This window comes from Thunnus albacares, chromosome 10 (assembly GCF_914725855.1).
Source record: "Thunnus albacares chromosome 10, fThuAlb1.1, whole genome shotgun sequence".
In the NCBI taxonomy this organism is placed as follows: domain Eukaryota; kingdom Metazoa; phylum Chordata; class Actinopteri; order Scombriformes; family Scombridae; genus Thunnus; species Thunnus albacares.
Genome location: NC_058115.1, coordinates 32,138,855 through 32,144,006, shown reverse-complemented (window position 1 = coordinate 32,144,006; position 5,152 = coordinate 32,138,855). Strand labels below are relative to the sequence as shown.

At 40.0% G+C, this 5,152-nt stretch overlaps 1 long non-coding RNA gene across 1 annotated transcript; it reads left to right on the top strand.

Annotated features, from left to right (window-relative positions):
* Positions 1–494: 494 nt before the first annotated feature.
* Positions 495–4,395, top strand: LOC122989869. Its single transcript, XR_006405193.1, has 2 exons — positions 495–1,240; positions 2,916–4,395. It is a non-coding gene; the product is annotated as an uncharacterized LOC122989869 (long non-coding RNA).
* The last annotated feature ends 757 nt before the right edge of the window (positions 4,396–5,152 follow it).

Here is a 5,152-nt window from a genome sequence, read left to right as displayed (position 1 = left end):
GCGGCCCCCTCATCCCGCTGATCAATGGCGATGGATTTTCTCCTCTCAGACGCAGATATTATGACATCTGATGGTGAGGTGGTTAATATTCCTCCATCTGACACACACACACACACACACACACACACACACACACACACACACGCAGAGTGAGGAGAGCGTAGGCGGATATCAATCTCAGTGTCTGTTGTCTTATCAATAACACTTTGAATGGAAGATGAGAACAGGAGGGAGAAGGCCACCGGGGCCACACATTCGTCTTTCTTGTCAAAACCTGCTGCATACGTTACCCACAATGCAATTCAGTTGGAGATTTAGCCTCCAAACTCACTTTCTTTCTAAATCCAGATTCATTTCATTGTCTTCAGCATCAACCGACGCTGACTCGAGTGACATCACTTGAGCTCCATCTGTGACGGAGAAAGATTTTACCCCAAAAAATTTAGATTAAAAAGGAAGATTTTAAATTTATGGAGCCTGAGAGAGGCTTTTCTAACAGCTGTCATTGAACACAACACACAAATCTGAGATGTGGGAAGGCTACCCGGGCTCTGTCGGATAGTTCGTCCTCAGGAGCACAAACTTTTTTTTTTTTTTTTTTTTTGGGCCTTGAGTCACAGAGAGGCTGTCAGAGCAGGAGTAGAAGTTAGTTTGTTGTCAGTGGAGTTGGTGGAGTGTCTACACTGTAAACTGCGAGGCAAACAGAGCTGTGTGCAGCGACAACTCGTCTCGACACTCTCCATACCGCAGCGTCTGACTGTAGGGAATCATTATGAGCCATCTGAGGATGTTTATTAATGACCTTGGCATGGTCGGAGGTTGGCTGCCATGCTGTTAATGCTATTCACTGGCACACAGCGAACCATGGCAGCGCACAAAGAGAGGCAGGGAGAGCAGAGGACAAGGCGCCTGGTGGACATCCATATTAATGCCAAGCTCAGCCTGTGTTCTGCTGCCATGAGCCCCAGCTGAAGCCCAGACAGAGCAGCCTGATCCCTCAGGACGCGCTCCTTTATCTTCATACCGGCACATCCGCCGCGGCCCGAACTGTCACGAGACGTCTCAAAAGATGTCTGGAGATGTCCTCAAAACGTCTTCAGACGCCTTCTGATGTTTCAAGAAGTTCCTGTGACGGCAAAGTTTGCGGACGTCTGGAGAGAAGATTCGACTTTACTTTCAAAGTCGGGAACGCGGAGCTGAAGGTTTTACGCACAAAGAGGAACGAAAACAATCATGTTAGGTGAGTATATACTCTCTTATTTATAGTTATTTATAGGTGACAGTGACCTTTGGCACTAAAAAGACTGTAACGTTGAAAGATATCTACTTGATTTGACTCATTTGGACGCTGAAGCTTCATATTAGCTTCAGATAAACTTTTAAACACGTTTTTGTCCCCCATCACTTCCATTATAAGGTCATTATGAAGGGATCTTCTAATGGTCAGTATGAACAGGAGGAATGATTACAGCAAGAAAAAAAAACAGGTTTCAACGATCATTTGGGCTCCTGACTGTTGAAATATTGTGAACTCGTCCTTTAAAAATACATAGTAGAGCTAAAATCAAAGTAAGAGGAGTAAAAACTGTAGAAAATGTATCAGAACTCTTTGTCCCAACAAACAAACACAGTCAGAAAGCTTTAAAACACTTTATATATTCTCCAGAACAAATTCAGTAAAAAGGCAAAAAACAGTAAAAGGAATCACTTCATGTATTATTATTTTTTAGATTAATTTAGCTGATTGGTATAAAACACTATAAATAAGTCAATCAATTAAGAGATTCAACATAATTAATAACATTTTAAATTTAATTGGGAAAATTCACACAATAAAGCAGCACAAATAGAAGGAGCAAATATATTTACAATGAAATGAAATAAGAAGTTCTAGTCATAATATCTCACTGTACCTCCTACACCTCAACTCCGCATGTCAAACAAGCTGCAAACTGAACAAACATGAAAGAAAAGAGTCGTGTAAACATCTCGGAACAACACCTGTGCACGTTCGCTTACATGCACAGATGAGGAAGAAGCATGTTTTCCACCTTCCTCTTCGTTCAATGTGAACATCACAGACGTAAAAATCACTTCTACAAACGCTCCTCCTCCTCATCATCAATCATGAATCAAAGCTGAGCTGCAGCCATCAGTTGATTAACTGAATAAAGAAAAGAGAATTAATTGGCAGCTTAGTTTCAGTTAATCGTTTCAGTCGTTATTCAAGTAAAACGCATAAATGTTCAAGTGTCTCAGATGTGATGATTTGCTGTTTTTTCTGTCACACGTGACAATAAATTGAAGAGATTTTGGATTTTTACTCTGACGAAAACAAACAAATTGCAGACACTTTTTAAACATTTCATTATCTACATAATCTGCATATTTAACGATAATGAAAACAATTAACTACGGCTCTAAATTAAAGTGAAATTTACTGTCGAACTTCCTGCTATGAAGCCGCTTTAAAGAATACCAACAAAGATCCAGCTGTTTTTATTTTCATAACATTTTCATTCGTTTTCGTAACATCGGCGGTCAGACGGAATCGGTTTCACGTCGACGGTGATGTGTGAAATACCTTTTTTTTTTTTTTTTTTTTTTTTTTTTTTTTTTTAAAGCAGTTCTAATCCTAATCCTAATCTGGTTTCACAGGTGGATCCTTTTTTTTTTTTTTTGTGCTGCTTTTTGACCTTCTGGCTCATTTTCAAATCCACTTTTCTGATGCAAACTGGATGAAACGCCTCAACAAACCTTCCGGCTGAATATTTTAAAGCCCTACATTCACACACACACACACCCCGGTGTGTGTTTTATTCACTGTTTGCTCATCGACAGCAGCTGTATTTTGTTGCTTTTTGCGAGCATCGATTTCACCGACAGCAGTGTGTTTTTTTTTTTTTGTCTGACAGGTTCAGGAGAGCTGCTGGTCAGCCAGAGAGGCAGAAATAATGAATCCATGCAGCTCTTCACGTCACATATTAAGAAACAAAAAGGAACGTCGGGGAGGAGAACACGTCTCGACCGCTGCGGCGACAAGCCGTTGTGTTTTATCCTCCGCCTCGGTCCTTTAACTTCTGCTGCGTAATTGCTTGTTCTCAGCCTTCCTCCACAGTGAGGAGGAGGAGGACTGTGTGTGTGTGTGTGAGTGTGTGTGTGAGAGAGAGAAAGAGGGGGTAAATATTTCTGGATGTGCAGTTGTTTATGTCTGAGAGGTAGAACTGTCTCACCGGGAGAGTCACAAAAATACAGAAACAACACAGTGAGTCACGGCTGCTGTCTGTGCTGCTGATAATAGAACACAAGATTTCTATCTGTCTCTTTATTAACAGAATATTTAAGATGGTGTTTTATACAAGAAAAATGTGTTTCTACTTGTCAACAAACGCTGTGAAAAGTCTGATTAGTCTCATTAATAAAAAAAATTTAAAAAAGGCTCAATGATTTCTTAAAACAGCTGGAAGCTGTTGAGCATCGCTTCAAACACTTCACACTTTATTCTAACCTAGAAAACTCTAGAAAACTGTCCCGTCTCACTATGACGAGAAGCACCTTGCTTTTCCATCCTCGACTGTGCAGGGAAACACTCGCGTCAGGCTGACCGAGAGAAAACGCCGTACCGCCGGGGAGCGAGCGAGTGAGCTGGGCTGATGAGACTCATGGACTCAGTCGATGGAGGCGGCGGCGTTTCTTCTTCTTCTTCTACAACTTCAACAACAACAAGAAAATAACACATTAAAAAAACTTTGTTCAGCCGTTGTTTTAGCATTAACGTCACATTACCTGGAAAAACTAGCTAGCTAGTCGGCTGCACATGTCAGAACCAGACAAATAATCACATTCAGGAGACTTTCTATGACTTGTTTCAACAGTTTTAATCAGAAGACGAATTCAACACACGTCAATAATAAATCAATAGTATTTATTTCCTTATATATATTTTTTGATATTTATTGTTACAAAATGTGTATATGTGTATGAATGATATGAGGGAAACGTTAGCATTTGGCTACTTTTCCTCAACATCTGTTGTTTGGTTTCTTTTCCCTGATATTCATCCATTGTGTTTTTTTTTCCACTTTCACATTGTTTACAGTGTCAATAAATCACGTGTGGAACAAATATTATGAAGCCACTTGGCAAAAAAACCCCTCTGACGTCCTCTAGTTTCTCTCTGGTTTGTAATCCCAGATGATCTTTTACCATCTTAAACTGTCGTAGAAAAACACAAAATAACAAATTTATCACATAAAAATGTAAAGATCTGTTATAACCATAACATTCACACTGAACTGGACGTTTTTGGTTAAAAGGCTTGTGATGAGAAATGTCTGTATGAGTCTGATTTGATATGTTGGGGTGTAATATTAAATACTATATGATTCAACTCAATGCAGAAGATTCCTTGCTCTCTTTTTTTAAATTTTGGTCATGTGTGAAATATTCAAACCATCCATGTTTTTATTTGGCTGCATTATTTTATTATGTCTTGTGCATCATTTTAAAATTCCTCCTGACGGCTGAAATCTTTGCAAACTTTACGATCTTCTCTAGAGTTTAAAATAAACCTTTGTAGGTTTTAACAATGTTTTGTACATTCAGCAGGAATGAAGTGATTAAATGAATTTTCAGCTTCTTGCTCTCTTGGAAAAAACACATTTGCAGAGTCACAAGCACATTTTGGCTGAAAATATACAATATTCTGACAATCTCACAGCCGCACATTGGCTCTCCTGCCGAAAAAAACACTGAATATTCCAAATCTCTGTCCTGTGGTGTGTCTGCAGGCTGCTGCCCACAAAACTCCAACACTACAATTAGAAGAAGAGGAGAAACAACAGGCAGCGGGAGTCTTTATCGACATGGCGCAGGAAAACAGCAAGGTCAAAGGTCAGGGGCACAATAACTCCCATCAAACACTGCTGATTAAAGTCAGGCAGAAAGCAGGGCGCTGCTCCATGACCAGGCAGACAGACGACTCATCAGCCACCACCACAGAAAAAGAAGAAGAAAAAATATAACCTGGAGGACTTTGTGTTGGAAACTAGCACACACACACACACACACACACACACACACACACCTTCCTTTATGTCCATCTGAATGTGCTCATTGATATGCGAGGATGAAGGTTAAAAGTGTTGAGTGG